The 20,876-nt window shown below is 45.3% G+C and overlaps 1 protein-coding gene across 5 annotated transcripts in view; it reads right to left on the bottom strand.

Moving 5' to 3' along the window:
* Positions 1-19,615, bottom strand: part of arhgdig (Rho GDP dissociation inhibitor (GDI) gamma) — a 112,935-nt gene extending 93,320 nt beyond the window's left edge. The window contains exons 1-2 of one of the 5 annotated variants that reach the window (XM_072268767.1): positions 19,521-19,615; positions 16,506-16,597 (exon numbers count right to left, since the gene is read on the bottom strand). The gene's annotated coding sequence lies outside the window, so the exon portion shown is untranslated. The other 4 variants (XM_072268763.1, XM_072268762.1, XM_072268769.1 and 1 more) reach the window with 4 other exon arrangements.
* Between the last annotated feature and the right edge of the window lie 1,261 nt (positions 19,616-20,876).

Below are 20,876 nucleotides of genomic sequence, written 5' to 3'. Positions count from 1 at the left end.
GTATTTCCTCAAGTCCTAGAATTATCAATGCACTGTATCAATGCACAACCAGTCAAAGTGCTCACATCAGTAGCACTAGCTTTTTCACTTCCCACTGTATATGAATAAAACATCTGCTGTTCAGTGATTGTGAATAACTTGAGTATTTTTGGATGTAAGGGTGAGCCTAGGAATAAAATGAACCTTTTTGCTCACACTTCACTATTTGCATTGCTCTCTCTTTAACAATATTTTTTCAGCCAGGAAACAATATTTGTTTGTTGCAGAAATAGAGCAGATGAAGGAAGGGGGGAGGGAAGCATATATGTGGAACATGGATTTCCAAAGAAGAATGGTGGAACATTCTCCAGAGAATTGATTGAAGTGAAAAATTAATGTTAAAAGCTTTGTTTTCCCTGTGGGGGGTGGGGGGGGGAACACTCCTCCAGCAAAGGTCACTCCTAAAACATGTTCAAGGCGTGCGTCTGATGAACAGAACGCCATAGAAACACAACTAAACACAAGCATGTTAAAATATCCTTTTTCTTTCCCGCAAACATGCTAATGTTGGAATTTATTTGGAAATCGTCAGGTCTCAGACACATCTATGATGTAATTCAGCACCTGAAGGAACAGACATCCAATTTCCAACTGGCTGAAAAAAGTTGCCAGAGAAGTTCTTGCAGCAATCTGGAGAAACAGCTGAGGAGCAGGTTCTCGAGTGTCACTGCCAGACCTCACACAGGATTACCTTACTAACCTGACCAAATCACAAAGAAGCTCATAGGCCAGGCAGCATCTATGGAAAAGAGTAAACAGTCAATGTCTTGGGCCGAGACCCTTCAGCAGAATTGAATGAAGGGTCTCGGCCCAAAGCTTGGACTATTTACTCTTTTACATAGATGGTGCCTGGGCTGCTGAGTTCCTCCAGCATTTTGTGTGTATTACTTGGATTTCCAGCATCTGCAGACTTTTTCTTGTTCATGAAATCACAAAGGGCAAGTTTGGGTCTTCACTTGGCTATATTTGGTAAAAGTGATTCCTCATTCCCCAAACAATCACAATCTGTTAAGCAGACTACCTATTCTCAATCTAGTTTTACTTTAACCCATTACTCACTTAAGAATTTAAGCAATCAGTAGCAATAGGCTATTTGGTCCACCAAGCAGATTCTACTATTCGTCACACTGATCTGCTACATCAACATCACTTTCTTGCACAATCTCCTCATCCCTTGATTTCCTTAAATCCAGATATATTGATCTCTATTTTAAATGAACTGAAGGACTGTGCCTTCACTGTTCTCCATGGTAGACTATTCCAAAGATTCACCACCTCCTGCATGAAGAATTTTCTCCTCCTCTCAATCCTAGTTGGATCAACCTTTATTTTAAGACTTTGACCCCTAATTCTATACTCCCAAGCTAAGGAAACATCTTCCCTGTACACAGCCTGTCAACCCTAAAAGCATATGGCTCCACAGCACAGAGACAGACCCTTCAGCCTAAGACGTCTGTTCCAAGCATGGTGCCAAATTAAACTAATCCCTTCTGACTACACATGAGCTATATCCCTCTGGTGAGACTGAGATCAAAGTCACTGGAGAGACACTGAACCTAGCAATACAAAAGTAAAAAGAGCTTTGACCAAAGGCTAATCCAGACACCAGAAGTTTGCGAAGAGGGAACTTTAATCAGGTCCACTGCCTGAGGTTAAAAGGCAGCAGCGATAAAGAGCTTTGACTAGCGACCGATCAGCATTTGGGATTGATTAATAAGAGCAAATTAAAGGAAGCCGGGGCAAGGGCAGCAGCCGTTGTCTGAGTGGACAGTCAGAGTGGTGATCTTGAGGCTTTAAGTCTTTGAGGCTTCAGTGAAGAGAGGTTTCAGTCAGAGAAAGCAAAGGAAGAAAAAGCTCGAGTTTTTTTATAGACAATAGACAATAGGTGCAGGAGTAGGCCATTCGGCCCTTCGAGCCAGCACCGCCATTCACTGTGATCATGGCTGACCATCCACTATCAGTATCCAGTTCCTGCCTTATCCCCATAACCTTTGATTCCGCTATCTTTAAGAGCTCTATCCATCTCTTTCTTGAAAGCATCCAGAGACTTGGCCTCCACAGCCTTCTGGGGCAGAGCATTCCACATATCCACCGCTCTCTGGGTGAAAAAGTTTTTCCTCAACTCCGTTCTAAATGGCCTACCTCTTATTCTTAAACTGTGGCCTCTGGTTCTGGACTCGCCCATCAGCGGGAACATGCTTCCTGCCTGCAGCGTGTCCAATCCCTTAATAATCTTATATGTTTCAATGAGATCCCCTCTCAGCCTTCTAAATTCCAGAGTATACAAGCCCAGTCGCTCCAATCTTTCGACATATGACAGTCCCGCCTTCCCGGCAATTAACCTTGTGAACCTACGCTGCACTCCCTCAATAGCAAGAATGTCCTTTCTCAAATTTGGAGACCAAAACTGCACACAGTGCTCCAGGTGTGGTCTCACCAGGGCCCTGTACAGCTGCAGATGGACCTCTTTGCTCTTATACTCAATTTCCCTTGTTATGAAGGCCAGCATGCCATTAGCTTTCTTCACTGCCTGCTGTACTTGCATGCTTGCTTTCAGTGACTGATGCACAAGAACACCTAGATCTCGTTGTACTTCCCCTTTTCCTAACTTGACTCCATTTAGATAATAATCTGCCTTCCCGTTCTTACCACCAAAGTGGATAATCTCACATTTATCCACATTAGACTGCATCTGCCATGCATCTGCCCATTCACCCAGCCTGTCCAAGTCACCCTGCATTCTCATAACATCCTCCTCACATTTCACACTGCCTCCCAGCTTTGTGTCATCGGCAAATTTGTTAATGTTACTATTAATTCCCTCATCTAAATCATTAATATATATTGTAAACAGCTGCGGTACCCCACTGGTCACCGCCTGCCATTCCGAAAGGGACCCGTTAATCGCTACTCTTTGTTTTCTGTCAGCCAGCCAATTTTCAATCCATGTCAGTACTCTGCCCCCAATACCATGTGCCCTAATCTTGCCCACTAATCTCCTATGTGGGACTTTATCAAAGGCCTTCTGAAAGTCCAGGTACACTACATCCACTGGCTCTCCCTTGTCCATTTTCATAGTTACATCCTCAAAAAATTCCAGAAGATTAGTCAAGCACAATCTCCCCTTCGTAAATCTATGCTGACTCAGACCAATCCTGTTACTACTATCCAGATGTGTCGTAATTTCATCTTTTATAATTGACTCCAGCATCTTTTCCACCACCAACGTCAGGCTAACTGGTCTATAATTCCCCGTTTTCTCTCTTCCTCCCTTCTTGAAGAGAGGGACAACATTAGCCACCCTCCAATCCACAGGAACTGATCCTGAATCTATAGAGCATTGGAAAATGATCACCAATGCGTCCACGATTTCTAAAGCCACCTCTTTAAGTACCCTGGGATGTAGACCATCAGGTCCCGGGGACTTACCAGCCTTCAGACCCAACAGCCTATCCAACACCATTTCCTGCCTAATATAAATTTCCTTCAATTCATCCATTACCCTAGGTCTTTTCTTCTCTTCTTTACATCTACTCAGCCAGGACAGTGGAGATGCCGGGCAGGACAGTGAAATGCTTCTCTTGTGGGATGTGGGAAGGCAGGGAGACCTCCAATGTCCCCGACAACTACCACAGTGAGAAGTGCATCCAGCTGCAGCTTCTAACAAACCGTGATAAGGAGTTGGAGCTGGGACTGGATGAACTCCGGATCATTCAGGAGGCTGAGGGGGTGATAGATAGGACATATAGAGAGGTAGTTACACCCAAGGTGCAGGACACAGGAAACTGAGTGACTGTCAGGAAAGGGTTAAGGAGACAGTGCAGAGTACCCTTGTGGCCATCCCCCTCGACAATAGGTACATCACTCAGATACTGTCGGGGGGGGGGAGGGTGTGGGGGATGAGTTAACAGAGGAAATTCACAGTGATTAGGTCTCTGCCACTGAATCTGCCTCTGTGACTCAGAGGGAGCGGGGTGAGAAGAGGAACACTGTGGTGATAGGGGATTTATAAGTTAGGGGAACGGATAGGAGGTTCTGTGGTCAAGAACGAGATTCCCAGATGGTATGATTCCCGAAGGAATTGGTTGTTGACTTCAGAAGGAGTAGCAGACCGCACAACCCAGTTTACATCGGTGGTGCGCAAGTGGAACAGGTCAAAAGCTTTCAGTTCCTCGGGGTCAATATCACAAATGACCTGACTTGGTCCAACCAAGCAGAGTTCACTGCCAAGAAGGCCCACCAGCGCCTTTACTTCCTGAGAAAACTAAAGAAATTTGGCCTGTCCCCTAAAACCCTCACTAATTTTTATAGATGCACCATTGTAAGCATTTTTCCAGGGTGCATCACAACGTGGTATGGAAGTTGTCCTGTCCAAGACCAAAAGAAGCTGCAGAAGATCGTTAACACGGCGCAGCACATCACACAAACCAATCTTCCGTCCATGGACTCACTTTACACTGCACGCTGTCGGAGCAGTGCTTCCAGGATAATCAAGGGCACGACCCACCCAGCCAACACACTTTTCGTCCCTCTTCCCTCCGGGAGAAGGTTCAGGAGCTTGAAGACTCATATGGCCAGATTTGGGAACAACTTCTTTCCAACTGTGATAAGACTGCTAAACGGATCCTGACCCGGATCAGGGCCGTACTCTCCAAATACCCGGACCTGCCTCTCGGTTTTTTTGCACTACCTTACTTCCCATTTTTCTATTTTCTATTTATGATTTATAATTTAAATTTTTAATATTTACTAACTTTAACTATTTTTAAATATTTTTAATATTTAATATTTGTAATCCAGGGAGTGTGAAGCACAGAATCAAATATCGCTGTGATGATTGTACGTTCTAGTACCAATTGTTTGGCGACATTAAAGTATAAAGTATAAAGAAAAGTATGTTGTCTCCCAGGTGCCAGGGTCCGGGATCTCTTGGAATGAGTCCTCAACATTCTTTAGTGGGAGGGTGAACAGCAAGAAGGTGGTCCATGTAGGTGCCAATGACATGGGCGGGATGAGAGACGAGATTTTGCATAAGGAGTTCAGATGCTAAGTTAAAAGGCAGGACCTCCAGGGTTGTGATCTCAGGATTGCTACCCATGCTATGTGCTAGTGAGACGAGAACTAGGAAGATTACACAGTTTAATATGTGGCTATGGGGGTTGGTGTAGGAGGGAGGGCACAAGATTTTAGGATCATTGGGCTCTCTTCTAAGCAAGGTGGAACCTGTACAGAAGGGACAGTTTGCACCTGAACTAGAGGGGGACGAATATCCTAGTGGGAAGGTTTGTTAATGCTGCACAGTGGGGTTCAAACTAGAGCTGCAGGGGGGTAGCAACCAAAGAGCCGGGACAGTTAGTGGAGAGGTTGTGGAGACAGATGTTGGTAAGACCTCAGACAAAGTCAGGAATCAAAAGGTGCGACTTGTGTCCTGAGCTGCATATACTTCAATGCAAGAAGTATCGTAGGAAAGGTGGATAATAGTGCTCAAGATGAGGTAGCTGGTTTACAAACAGACACAACGTGTAGTGAGGAGAGGCTGTTGATAGGGCAAAATTGCAGTCAACACGATGAGTTGCAACATAAAAGGTGGACCAAATTGAAAAGGGTGAACACAGGACTGAGGGTGTTACACTGTATCTGAATGCGCACAGTATACGGAATAAGGTAGATGATCTTGCAGCACAGCTGCAGATTGGCAAGTATGAAATTGTAGGCATCACTAAGTCATGGCTGAAAGATTATAGCTGGGAGCTTAATGTCCAAAGATACACACTGTATCGAAAGGACAGGCAGGAAGGCAGAGAGGGCAGCATTGCTCTGTTGGTAAAAAATGAAATCAAATCATGAGAAAGAAGTGACATAGGGTCGGAAGGTGTTGAATCATTGTGGACAGAGCTAAAGAACTGCAAAGGTAAAAAGACTCCGATGGGAGTTGTATACAGACCCCCAAACAATAGTAAAGATGTGGCTTATAAATTACAGTAGGAGATAGAAAATACATGCCAAAAGGACAATGTTACAATAGTCACAGGGGACTTAAATATGTAGGCAGATTGGAAAAATCAGGTTGGTGCTGGATTACAGGAGGGGGAATTTCTAGAGAGCCTACGAGATGGCTTTTTAGAGCAGCTCATGGTTCAGCCCTCTAGAGGATCAGCTATTCTGTTTTGGGTGTTGTATAATGAACAAGAATTGATTAGAGAGCTTAAGGTAAAGGAACCCTCAGGGACAAGTGATCACAATATGATCAAATTCACCCTGGAATTTGAAAAGGAGAAGCTAAAGTCAGATGTATCAGTATTCTCTCCCCTTTCTGCTGCATCTCTAATTACTGCTCTCTCTGTAGGCAGCCGCACTACTTCTAACAACTCTTCGCTATGTTTGACCCCTACACTTGGGATCTCATGACATGATCCACACACATTGTCCTGTCTCCTGCCCCTGATTGGGAATGCTACTTCTCTGTGGGCCATGTTTTCTGTTCTGTTGGTCATATATGTTTACCCTCCGTGCTTTGTCCATGCTGTTGCTCCCTTTCCTGAATCTATGATCACACCTGCTTTACTCAGCCTGTCTCTCCCCAGGGCAATTTCCTCATTGTTTGGGTGAAAGAAAAATCCACACTCCCTCCATTTCAAATACCAGAGGATCACTTCTCTCTCCCTCATTGTTTGAACCTCTGCACTGGTAATGTAATCACCTCTCCAGTCTGGACAAGAACAGTTACCAACACTGATCACCCTGTGTCAACGACATTTCACATTGCTGTTCCCTTAATAAAACTCTTGTGTACACTCATTATTGGCATTATTGGCCATTATTGACCATTATTGGCAACGGCCAGCCATTTGTCTGACCTGGACGCTGACCTAACCAGCTCTACAATCTGATTGGACAGACAAGGCACTGCTGTCATTTTGGCCTGTTTTGGTAGGTGACTGTAACACCTTTATCTCTTTTTGGGACACTGCCTCTATCTGCAGCCCAATAGGCCTCAGCTGAACACAACATCTCCTTTACACTTTTACGCTTACTCTGGCAGTCCCTTGCTAGGTGCCCCATTTTCTGGGACACTAAACAAATCCTTTGTGATGTCACAGCAGCAACATCCACCACTGCCACTTTACAACTTAATTTCCCCCTCCCCTGTCTATCTTCCTGGCCCATGATACTATTGTGGGTAGCTCGATCCCACTGCTATCTTCTAATCTAAATCTCCCTGCTGGGCTGATCTCAGGACTCCCTCCAGCATTTTCAGGAAGACCCTCCCTGGATTGTCTAACACTGAATATTCCTCGTATGCTCATTATTTACTTTCTGCATAATCCATGGCAAACCCTTCAGCTCTCTGTACTAACATTATCATTCCCCAGTTACCCTCACCTCCCTCCAGTCACTGCCCACTGCCTCACTTTCCTCTTAAAGAAGCAATGTCTCTCCTCATTACTAGCACTCCCAGCAGTTACTCCCGTACCATCCCACACCCCCTGGGCTGTGCTTTCCTAGGTATTCCCCCTGCATTTCTCTTTAAGCAACACATATATATCTTTGGGGTGCATCTGGTGAATTTCAATCATTTCCTGAAGCATGTGCCAAAATTCTAAATTCCAACAAGTGGCTTTAGGTGAGAGCAGTTGAGACAAAATGTTCTGCTTCTCTCTGGGAGTGAAGGGTCTGTGAATTGTGGTAATCAGTGTAAAGGGCTGGCTGGGGTGGTCAGGATTCTTGACCTGATGTTGTCTGACCACAATGGGGGCCCATCTCAACAGATATTTCTAGGTATAACCTCTCCCTCAAATATTTCCACACTAATTCCCACACTAAACAAAATAGGAAGGATGGATTAAAAATTAAACAGTAGATACTTTAAACCACAGACTATGTACTCCGCAATTTTCCACTTGTGTGCCGCTGAACTCAAAATGCCTGTTGTATGCCCTTGCATTTAAAAGTCTTATTACCAAGGTTCAAGTTATTCTGAAACACACAAACACACTCACAAATTTAGAAGAATGAAAGGGGATCTCATTGGAAACATATCAAATGTTGAAAGACCTAGATAGAGTGGATGTGGAGAGCATTTTTCCTGTAGTGGGAGAGTCTAGGACCAGAGGCACAGCCTCAGAATAGAGAAACATCCATCTAGAGTAGAGATGAGAAAAAGTTTCTTCAGCCAGAGGGTGGTGAATTTGTTGAATTTATTGCCTTAACAGTGTGTAGACCAAACTACTGGGTACATTTAAAGCAGAGGTCGATAGATTCTTGATCAATCAGGGCATCAAAGGTTATGAGAGAAGGCAGGAGTTTAGGGTTTGAGGGATCAGCCATACTGTGATGACAGAACAGACACCATGTGTTACCGGGTTCAGATATGGCCCAAGTGTGGAGTGAGAGACACTGAAGCAGGTCGATAGTTCACAAACTTTATTGCAAAGAGTGTTAAAGGGAAAATAAACAATAAACGTTCGGCCAAACTGGGCTGTTATTTAAAATTCTCAAAAGGAAAATGAAGCCTATTCTGCGACTAGAAAGAAAATCTAAACATTAAACGAATACCGCTAGTCTTCAGAGTCAGTTGACTCAGAAGTCCAATTTCTCAGGGAAGGCTGAAAGCAAACAGGCAGTGAAGTGTTGCTGTGCTCTGTTCAAGTCTCAACAAGCACCACGGCAACAAGGATGGAGTTAAATACTATCAGGATTAAATAATGATTAGCTGCCATGTGCAAATTCACAAGCGGAATTGCCGTATCTACTGTGCTGCCAAATCCGTGGTGTGACAGGGGCCCCCTCTCCAGGTGCAGCCCCTGAGGCGCCACAGCCCTGTGTCCACTGGAAGTCCTGCATCAGCGACTTGTCCAAGATGTCCTTCGCCAGGATCCAAGTACGTTCTTCTGGGCCATACCCTTCCCAGTCCACACGGTACTGGACCTTACCACATACCCAGCGAGATGCCAGGAGGCACCGCACCGTATAGACAAGGGACCATCTACCAAGCAGGGAGGAGAGGGAGGTGGGGTGACTGGGGCTAGGGGAGAGGTAGTAATCAGCTTGATCTGGGAAACATGGAATACTGGGTGGATCTTCAATGATGTTGGTAGACGCAATCTATAGGACACCTTGTTGACAACCTTTTCCACCACAAACGGTCCCATGTAGCACGGTGCCAATTTCCAGTTCTTGACTTTCAGGGGAAGATCCCTTGATACCAACCAGACCTCCTCTCCTGGCTTCAGTTACCTGTTGACGGAGCCGATCAGCCTGCCAGGGAATGCTGTTTCTGAGCACGCAGCAGAGAAGCCCTGGCTCGTCTCCAGGTGCGCTTGTAGCGCTGGGTCAGCTGTTCACCAGCAGGAACTCCTACGTCGATCTCCTGATCAGGGAAGAGCGGGGGCAGAAATCCCTTCTGACATTCAAAGGGAGACATACCAGTGGAGGAGAACTGGAGGTTATTGTGGGTGATCTCTGCCCTAACCAATTGGGAGCTCCAGGACGTGGGGTTGGAAGAGACAAGACAGCACAGGGTTGTCTCCAACTCCTGGTTCATTCTCTCAGTCTGGCCATTAGATTGGGGGTGGAAGCCAGACGAGAAGCTGGCCATGGCTCCTACAAGAGAGCAGGAAGCCTTCCAAAAGCAGGAAATGAACTGTGGTCCATGATCAGACAGTGTCTTAAGGAAAGCATGGAGTGTGAACACATGTTGAACCATGAGTATGGCAGTCTCACGAGCTGATGGGAGCTTAAGGAGGGCAATGAAGTGGGCAGCCTTGGAAAATCAATCCACAACCACCAAAATGGTGGTGTTTCCATTAGATAGGGACAGACCAGTGATGAAATCTACTGAGAGGTGGGAGCAGGGGTGGTGGGGCACAGGCAGTGGACATAACAGACCCGTACGATGCTGCATGATGATTTGTTCTGAGCACAGCTGGGACAGGCAGATTCAAAGTCGTAGACTTCCCGGGACATAGATGGCCACCAAAGTTGTCTCTTTATAAACTCCTGAGTCCGTTGAATTCCCGAATGTCCAGCCAGACAGAAGGAGTGACCCCAGTCCAGCTCTTTGGAACACACCGCAGCAGGGACGAAGAGCTGGTTGGGAGGTTCCCCATCCGGGCCTGGATCTGATTGTTGGGCGACACTCACCTCTGCCTCTATTATCCAGATTTTTGGAGCAGTGATACATTCGAGGAAGAATGGGCCCTGGATCGGCATTGTCCAGAGATCTGTCGAACTGCCGGGAAAGCATGTCGACCTTTGTATTCTTGCTGCCGGGACGATAAGTAAGGATGAAATTGAAGCGTGTGAAGAAGAGAGCCCACCAGGCCTGATAAGACTTGAATCTCTTAGCATCCTGAATATTGGAGAGGTTCTTGTGATCTGTCCATACCAAGAATGGATGCTGTGCCCCCTCCAGCCAGTGTCATCATTCCTCCAGGGCCTCCTTGACAGCCAAAAGCTCCCGGTTTCCAACGTCATAAATCCTCTTGCCCAGAGTCAAGTGACGGAAAAGAAAGACACAGGGGTGCAGCCGGCTATCCGCAGACGAGCGCTGAGAGAGGACAGCTCCAATGCCGACATCGAATGCATCCGCCTCGACAATGAATGGCTGCGATAGGTCTGGGTGCTGCAGCAGTGGGGCAGTGGTGAAACGTCGCTTTAGCTCGGAAAATGCTTGGTCAGCATCGTCCGTCCAGTGGAGTCCTGCTGAGGTCTTCTTGGTGTGTGCATTAACTGGAGCCGCAATAGAGCTGAAATTCCAGGTGAAACCGCGATAAAAATTCTCAACCCCATGAAGCTCTGTACCTGTTTGACTGTAGACGATTTCAGCCACTCTGCAACTGCCTGACCTTGACTAGGGTCCATTTGAACACTGAATGGGGTAAGTATATAGCCCAAAAATGACACCTAGTCTTTATGGAATTCACATTTTTCAGGCTTGGCGTACAGGTTATTTTCAAGGCGGCGTCTGAGTACACTTCAGACATGCTGGACGTGCTCCTGATGAGAGCGGGCACAGATAAGGATGTCATCTAAATACACAAACACAAACTAGTTCAACATGGCATCACCAGGTATTCATAGTAGCCATTAGAGGTGTTGAAAGCCGTTTTCCACTGATCCCCTTCTCTTATGCAAATCAGATTGTAAGCATTACGCAGAGATCAATTTTGGGAAATATGGTTGCTCCCTGGAGATGTTCAAACACAGACGCCAGCAAGGGAAGAGGGTAGCGGCTCTTCACAGTGATGTTGTTCAGGGGCCGATAATCTATGCAGGGACGGAGCTTGGCATCTTTCTTGCTCACAAAAAAGAAGATCGCTCCTGCCGGCGAGGTTGACGGGCGGATATACCCCATGCTCAATGCTTCCTTAATGTATTTCTCCATGGCCACTATTTCAGTACGAGAGACGGAAGAGAGCCGGCCCGGGGGAGGACTAGTGACAAGCAGGAGGTCTATGGCACAGTCATATGGCCAGTGTGGGGGCAGGGTGGTGGCGTTTCTTTTACTGAAAACCTCAGAGAGAACCGCATATTCAGCCGGAATCCCAGACAGGTCCACATCCTTAGCTGACACAGGAGGGGATTCATGGAATGGATCTTGAGCTGGACCCAGACAGGTAGACAGGCATGCCGGTCCCCACTCTTGGAGTGCTTTAAGAGACCAATTGATCTGTGGGTTATGTCGAGATAACCAGGAGAGACCAAGTACCAGTGGCAGTTCAGGTGAATTAACCAGATAGAAAGATATTTCGTCATGATGGTTGCCTTCAAGCACCAGGTTGGAGGGGTTGGGTGGAAAGGTGGATCTGGCCGGTTCCCAGAGTTCGACCATCCAGTGCCTTGACGTTGATCTTTTCTCTTAGTTCCTGAGTTGTATCTCCCCATCTTTGAGTGAGAGAGATGTCCATAAGATTCCCGGCTGCACCAGAGTCAATTAACACCTTAAGTTCATGGGTCTGAGACCTCCACGACAAGGAAGCTGCGAGCATTACAGAATCAGGGGAAGCTGACTGAAGAGAGAACCCACCCGTCAGGATTCCCCTCCCTGCTGACGGGTTTTCTCTTTTACTAGATGCTTGGAACATACCGCCCGGAAGTGTCCTGGATCACCACAACAGAGGTAGGAACCGGTCCTCTGGCACTGCTCTCGTTTCTCCAGAGACAGGCGCATGCGCCCCACTTGCATAGGCTCCTCGGTGGGCTGGGTACTGGGTGTTGGGGGAGGGGGGAGAGGGTGAGGAAAGACGGTGATCAGGTAGGAAGTTTGAAACTTTCTTTCCCTGCGCCACTCAGTTAACCAGTTGTCAACTCAAATAGCCAGATTAATCAGGTCATCCAGACTATCCTGCTTGTCCCGGACAGTGATCTCATGCCGGACCCCTGTGTTCAGTCCACGCTGGAAGGCAGTGATGAGAGATCTCTCATTCCATCCCATCTCTACTGCAAGGGTTACGGAATTTCACTGCATAGGCTCTCACCGTTCCTCTTCCTTGGCGGAAGTCCAAGAGTCGGTGGGCAGCCTCCTGACCCCGTACTGGAAGATCAAAAACCCTCCTTAACTCCGCCACGAAATGTCAGAACGACTGGGCTGTGGGGTATCCTTGCTCCCATAAAGCATTGAACAGGCTGAGTGGTTGTCCGTCAAGAAGGTTGACCATGTATGCCAATTTTCATGCATCATCACCAAAATGACCAGGCTGGGCTTGGAATGTCAGCTCACATTAGGTAATAAAATTCCTGCAACCACTGAGATCACCAGAATATCTGCCTGGTGGTGGAATGCCCGGTTCCTGTACGGTCATGGGAGTCGGCTCTGGTCCAGGTGTGGGAGCGGGAGCATTAGTAGCAGAGATTGTCGGGGCAGCAGAAAAGGAGGACCTGCCAGATGCTGGGAGTGGGACTGAGGCGGCCTGAAGCTGCTGAATTGAGTTGGCAAGAACGTTAATGGCTGTCAGCTGATGCTGGCTGTTCACAGGAAGTTCGCAGATGGCGGCCGTGGGTGCGAAAATCGCAGACACATGAGTCTGATTGTCTGTGGTGAGCTGCTGAACAGTTGCGGCTGGGGCCAATACCTGTTCCTCCAAGCGAGACTGGGCTTGTCGGCACAAAATTATCTGCCTCATTGCCTCCGTAACATCACTGAGAACAGATTCCATTGCCTGTAGCTTGTCTCCTACCTGACCAATTAATCTCATGGCCAAGGTCAGCTGCTCTCTCTCTGCTGGGTCCATCTTTGTGTGGTCAAGACTTGCTGTTACCGGGTTCAGATATGGCCCAAGTGCGGAGTGAGAGACACTGAAGCAGGTCAATAGTTCACAAACTTTATTGCAAACAGTGTTAAAGGGAAAATAAACAATAAACGCTAGGCCAAAACAGGGCCGTTAACTAAAACTCTCAAATGGAAAACAAAGCCTATGCTGTGGCTGAAAAGAACATCTAAACATTAAAACAAATACCGCTAGTCTTCAGAGTCAGTTGACTCAGAAGTCCAATTTCTCAGGAAAGGAGACAGGAAGCGAAGCATTGTTGTGCTCTGTGGAAGTCTCAACAAATGCTATGACGAAGAGCGTGGAGTTAACTACTATCACGATTAAATAATAATTACCTGACACGTGCAAATTCACAAGCACAATTCCCGTATCTACTGTGCTGCCGAATCTGTGGCTGTAACACCACGGGCCAAATAACCTAATTTTGATCCTGTGTTTTAAGGTCTTATGATCTAAGAATGCCACTATACCGTTCCCCTGTACAAGTATACACACACTCCTCTGATGGTTAGTCACCACATTTCACACTGGTAGCCCTGTTTCAACAAAGCTACCCAAGACTATCTGATAGCTGGTCACTTACACACATCCACATTTTTCTATCTACCAGTTCAGCTCTCTGCCCTGTTCTTTAATACTTCATAATCCGTGACAGTTCATGATTTCCTAACCCTTGTACTCATGTCCCTAGAAATGATGGTAAACATGCCATATACTATCTTTACCACTCTATGTATGTTGGCACTTTCAGGGATGTATGTACTTGGACCACAAGATCCCTCTCTATATTGCTCCATACAAAGCTACCTCTGTGGGAAGTACATACATGTATTTAAAATATGTATATTTCTGCTTGGTGTCATCAAGGCCCTGATGGCAGGGATATCAATCTCTCCTTCTGGTGAATAAATTTCCTCATCTCTCCCCTTCCTCTGTTCCTCACTCTGACCTTTCACTTCTTCTCACCTCCCTACTATCTCTCCCTGTGTCCCCTCCTCCTTCCCTTACTCCTGTTGTTCACTCTTCTCTCCTATCAGATTCTTTCTTCTCCTGCCCCTGACATCACCCACCCACCTGGCTTCATCTATCACCTTCAAGCTAGCCTCCTTTCCCTTCCCCCAGCTTTTCATTCAGGCATCTTCCCCCTCCCTATCCAGTCCTGAAGAAGGGTCTCAGGCTGAAATGTTGACTGTCTACTCTTTTCCATAGATGCTGCCTGACCTGTTTTTGTGTGAATTGCAATAGAATTACTTATTCCTGCAAACAAATCCTCTTGTAATACCATTTGTCTCCACAGACCCTAGCTGCCCCTGCACCTTGCTTAATAGTGACCTATGTTGTATAAAGACAGCCAAGTCCTTTTGAACATTGATATTACACAATTACCTGCCATTAAAAATGCTCTGCTTTTCTATTTTGTGCACCAGGCTGGATAACTTCGCATCAGTTATGAAGAAGCATCTGGGCAAGAAACAGCCACTCTTTTTGTCTTTCCATACATTCTGCCTGACCTGCTGAGTTCCTCCACATTCATAGTTACTCTGGTTAACATCACGTCTTATCACATTATGTTGCTTCAGCCACGTTCTTGTCTTCTGCGCAGCTTGTCCATGGGGCGTTCTGATATCCACCCTTTATCACAATTCCATTTAGTTTTGTATCTTCAGCAAACTTAGAGGAATGGCACGTGGTCTCCTAGACCAAATTGTTGTAATATGAACAACAGAGGTCTAAGGTCTAATCTCTGATACTCACTAGACACAGCCTAGCAACCTCGGGAGGATCCATTTTGTTTTTGTTCCCATACCCAATTCTCAATCCCTGCCAGAATATAGCTCTCGACTGTGTCCTCTAACATTGTTGACCAACCATATCCATATTATCCAAATTGTCAAAAAACTCCAGTAGGTGATTCAAATATGATATACCAATGCACAAAGGCTCAACAGCTGGTACACTGAGAGTTCGAGCTGTTTGCTCCAGTCAACAGCTAGTCTGGGGTTTGATACCAAAGGGTGAAGGTCGATTGAAGTCCAGAGGTCATAACCCGATAGCTGAAGCCTGGGTTCCAGGGCCCTGTACTGGGGTTTGGGGACTGCCTGTATGTGTGGATATGGGAGGGGTGGGGAGGCTTGTTTTCTTGTGTAGTTCTGTTGAGCATTGTGGGCATGCTACGTTGGCACTGGAATGTGGGGGGCACTTGTGGGCTGTCACCAACACACACTTGGGTAGTGTTGCTTGTTAATGCAAACGATGCATTTCACAGTACATGGGATAAGTAAATGAATCTGAAGTCTATAGCCTTTTAACAGGCACCAGTGACAGTCCACTTTCACATGGAACATTTACAACAGGTGAATCAGAGATAAACCATATATATGTTGTAACTGGGTTAACTGTCTGGACACGCCCCTCTGCTGACTGCCCCTGTAGCTCCTCCCACAGATCCTGTATAAAGGTGTTTCACCTTCCCCCTCCCCCTCAGTCTGGGGGCAGACACTCACCGTGGAGGTCGTGGAGCGAATAAAAGCCTGTCAGTATTTTACCCAACTTCAGTCTTTTGGAGTTATTGAAGGTGCTTCAGTTGTGAAATACTGAATTCCAGTAAGCGTGTATATACTGTATATTAAATCATTACATAAGTAGTGCAAAGATAAAAATTTTTTTTAAAACAGTGAGGTAGTGTTCATGGGCTCAATGTCCATTCAGAAGTCAGGTAGCAGAGGGGATCAGCCTGCTCCTGAATCATTGAGCCTGTGTCTTCAGGCTCCTGCACCTCCTTCTTGGGTGATGGGGGTCCTTAATGATGTGTGGTGCCTTTTTAAGGCATCGCCTTTTGAAGAAGGCTTGGATACTATGGAGGCTAGAGACCATGATGGAGCTGGCTAATTCTCTACAGCTGATTTTGTCCTGAGCAACAGAACCACCCCCCCCACCCTCCCATACCAGATGTTGATACACCCAGTTAGAATGCACTTCATGGTACACCTGCAGACATGTATGAGTGTATTTCGTGATATACCAAATCTCTCCAAACTCCTAATGAAATATAGCTGCTGTCATGCCTTCTTTGTAGCTCGACATGTTAGGCCCAGGATAGATCCTTGGAGATATTAACCCCCAGGAACTTGAAATTGCTCACTCTCTCTACTTCTGATCCATCTATGAGGACTGGTGTGTGTTCCTTTGTCTTACCCTTCCTGAAGTCCACAAGGTTGTTGCGGTGACACCACTCTACTAGCTGATATATCTTGCTCCTGTATGTCCTCTTGTCACCGTCTGAAATCCTGCCAACAACAGTTTTGTCATCAAATTTATAGGTGGCATTTGAGCTATGCCTAGCCACACAGTCATTGTTTAGAGAGCACAGCAGTGGGCTGAGCACACATCCCTGAGGTGTGACAGTGTTGACCGTCAGTGAGGCGAAGATGTTATTTCCAATTCACACAGACTGTAGTCTTACAGTTAGGAAGACTAGGATCGAGCTACAGAGGAAGATACAGAGGCCCAGGTGTTGGAGCTTTTTAATCAGAATTGTAGGAATGTTCGTGTTAAACGCTGAGCTGCAGTCAAAAAACAGCATCCTGACATAGGTATGTGTATTGCTCAAGTGATCCTGGGCCACACGAAGAGACAATGAGATCACACCTGTTGTGGACCTATTGTGGTGATAAGCAAGTTGCACTAGCTCCAGGTCCTTGCTGAAACAAGAGTTACCTCTAGCCATAACCAACCTCTCAAAGTATTGTTTCATTACCAGCATCCTTCCACTGAACAACTTCATACTCAGCTTGTAACCTACTCCTTTCCTCTCTGTGTACACGATGTCTGACCTATCTGTTGCCCCTTTATCAGGAAAAGAACAGGATAATCTGCCACTATTCATACTCTGGTCTCCAATATTAGCAATCCTTTGGAAAGACTGCTGAAGATCCTTTTACGAATTTCACAATCTCCTGGCTTGGTGTTTCACAAGATATTTAAGCAAAACAACTCCATGAACATAGCAGTTTTTCCTTCTTGGCAAGTGACATCATTAATAAAAATATACCCTCTGTTGTATACGTTACACTTCAATTGTTAACACGTGTGCTTTAGACCCCATTATTCAAATTGGATTCTATTATTTTTGATGGAAATGAACTGCTGAAATAGAATTTCAACACATATGCATGCATCACTACCTGTTCATCATACATGCACACCTATCTCCTCACCAGTCTTTCTCAAGATGGAATAACTTAAGAAATCTTAACAAGATACTAGGAGTTGGACATTGATGAATGATGATGTACATTCAGTAGCCACATTATTAAGTACTTCCCATACATAACAAGGTGGCTGTGTTTGTGGTCATTTGCTGCATAGACCATTCACTTCAAGGTTTGACATGTTGTGCGTTCAGGAATGCTCTTCTGCACACCACTGTTGTTTCAGCTACTGTCACCTTCCTGTCAGTTTGAACCAGCCTGGCAATTCCCCTCTGACCTCTCTCATTAACAAAGCACCTTTTTTTGCCACAGAACTGCTGCTCAAATGATGTTTTTTTCTGTTGTCGTTTTCCACGCTGCTCACTGTAAACTCCTGAGACTGCAGTGCGTGAAAATCCCAGGAGGTCAGCAATTTCTGAGATACTTAAACCACCCCATCTGGCAACAACAATCATTCCACAGTCAAAGTCACTCAGGTCACATTCCTTACCCATTCTGATAGTCTGAACAACAACTGAACCTCTTGATCATGTCTGCATGCTTTTATGCATTGCGTTGCTGTCATATGATTGGCTGATTAGCTATTTGTATTGTTATTGATGCTTTACCTGATTCGGTGGTGTCTAACACATGTACTCAAATATATCTCTTCAAGTGCTTCTATTATTTTTGCAACTTTTAAGCTTTTTGTGATTAAGCAATCATCAATTCCAAAAGCTTTAACCTCCATTTATGAGGATAATGGAATTAGTCATATAATATTTTCCTCAAATAACACAATTGTTTAAGCACTGATATTATAGATTTTTCAAAGATATTTAAGGAATAAAATTTGAATTTATTCTGACTCGCTTCAAAAGGCAAGGCATTGAGTGAACATTTGATTCCGGAAATGAAGAAGGTTAACCAAGAGCACGGAATCTATAAAGCAGTTTTCAGGTTCCAGAACATTCCCGTGAGCTTTACAGTCACTAAGTAATGCTTGAAGTCTAATCAGGTGTTACTATACAGAAAAACCACAACAGGTGATCGATGTGACAAGATCCCACAAACGGCAAGAGGAGCAATGAACACGGACGAATTTTGGGCAGAACACTAGTTTAAAAAAACTTTTGCTTATCTTTGAATACTGCCAGTGATCTCTTTCCATTGACAACTTGTTTTGCCACCTCAGCGCAAAGCCAATTTAACGAAATTCAGCAAAGTTTGAGCACCATTACGCAGTAAAAAGATGAGGCAAAGAAGTATAGACTCTATAGAGGCTGTGGAAGGACAACATGCAATTCTGAGTAATGTCTATTTTATGCTCATAAGACTTTTACATCTTCCTCACTTACGTTATTCAGAGTCGCTAAGGTAATACGGTTTCCCTTATGAGTTCCTTTTGTTTTCTGGGTACTTCCAGAAGAACAAGAAACAATATTGCTAGTCGCCGTACAGCTGAGAGAGCTAAGTTCCGCCACACTCACCCGCGGAGTCCAAGGGAACAAACTTCCAGCCCTCGTCACTCCTGAAAATGTGAGAGGGCAGGATTGTCTATGTTGCAAACGTAAGAAGAACGTCTCTTCTGTGCTTAGAAGTAATTTTCTCAGAGCAGTGCCGATTTCCTCATCTTAAATATAAATTAGCATTTAATCGAAATCAACCGATCTATTGACATGGGCAGAAAGTTGCATCAATTTGATTCCACGAAAGTAATTCAATAACGTACATAATTTATGTTTTAATATTAACAATCTATGGAACCAAATGCTTTGGATTGCTAAAGCTTACTGCACTCGAAACCTATGGCTAAAATATTTTTTAAAAACATGGACTTATTGAGTAATAAAATGAAAATACAAATAACCTAGTCAATTTCATCATTTTTGTTGACAAAAAGCACAAAATTATATATTTATTAATATGTGTACTCGGCACGCATATTTTTTTTAATCGCCGGGGAGCTGATCCCGCGTTTTGCCTGCGAAAGTCAGCCAGCTGGAAAACTTGCACTTACCTTAAAAACTTCACTCAAGTTGCTCTGTTGACTCCTCTGCCCGACTCCTCCAAAACAACAAAGCGATGGGAGAGAGCGGCCGTGTCTCTGGGCCACCAATCAGCTCTGGCACAATTCCCTGATTGACTTCTGGGAAATTCATGCTTTTGGAACGCCAGATTTCATCACTCCACCCGCCTCAGAAAAATCAGTTTAACTTAGTAATGATTAAAACTTGTGAGTTGGATCACAGTCACTAAGAGACGTTTAGAAAGTCTGTTCAAAGCATTACCCCTTCTCTTCTCTTTACCTGCCTATCACCTCCCCCTGGTGCCCCTTCTCCTTCCCTTTCTCCCATGGTACACTCCACTCCTAACAGATTATTTGGCCCTTTACCTTTTACCTTTCCACTGCCATCTCCCAGCTTCTTACTCCACTGCCCCTATCCCGCCCACTTACCTTCCTTGTCACCTGGTTTCACCTTCTAGCTCGAGTTCCTTCCCCTCACTTCACCTTTTATTCTGGGTTCTACCCCTTTCCTTTCAAGTCCTGATGAAGGGTCTTGGCCTGAAATATGGACTGTTTATTCCTTTCCCTAGATGCTGCCTGGCCTGCTAAGTTCCTTTAGCATTTTGAGTGTGTTAATATGGATTTCCAGCATCTGCGGAATCTCTTCTGTTCATAGAGTCATAGACAAATACAGCACAGACACAGGCCTTTTGGCCCATATAGTCTGTGCCAAACCACTTAAACTGCCTACTCCCATCGACCTGCACCAGATAGCCCTCTATACCCCTACTGTCCACGTACCTATCTAAACTTCTCTTCAATATTGAAATTGAGCACGTTGACACTACTTGTTCTGGCAGCTTGTTCCACACTCTCACTACCCTATGAGTGAAGAAATTTCCCCTCATATTACCCTTACACATTTCACCTTTCACCTTTAACCTCTAGTTGTAGACACACCCAACCTCAGTGGAAAAACCATGTGTAATGTATGGATCTATTTCTTTTAGCGCACCACTTACTGACTGATAACTTATCCATGCGTATTGGTTTGAATGCTTTTATTTAATTGATATGCAGTTGTACAGAGACAAAAAATGGCGACGAGTATGAACCTCAATGTCAGCGAATATCACCAACTGCACTGACAGTTATGAGAAGAAGAATTCAAAGGAAGGGAGAGAGAGAACGAGAGGAAAGAGCAAATCAGTTTGGAGAAGGCTGTCACGGATGCTAACAAAGGGATGCATGAGTAACAATGCACGGTACACAGCGAGAGATGCACGTGGTCTGTGCACACCAGCAGTGTAGTGAAAGAAGCACAACAGCGCCTCTTTCACATCAAACAGTTGGGGATGTTTGGTATGG

This window comes from Mobula birostris, chromosome 9 (genome assembly GCF_030028105.1).
Source record: "Mobula birostris isolate sMobBir1 chromosome 9, sMobBir1.hap1, whole genome shotgun sequence".
Lineage (NCBI taxonomy): Eukaryota > Metazoa > Chordata > Chondrichthyes > Myliobatiformes > Myliobatidae > Mobula > Mobula birostris.
Note: the sequence above shows the minus strand (reverse complement) of the source record. Positions and strands in the feature narration are given on the sequence as shown.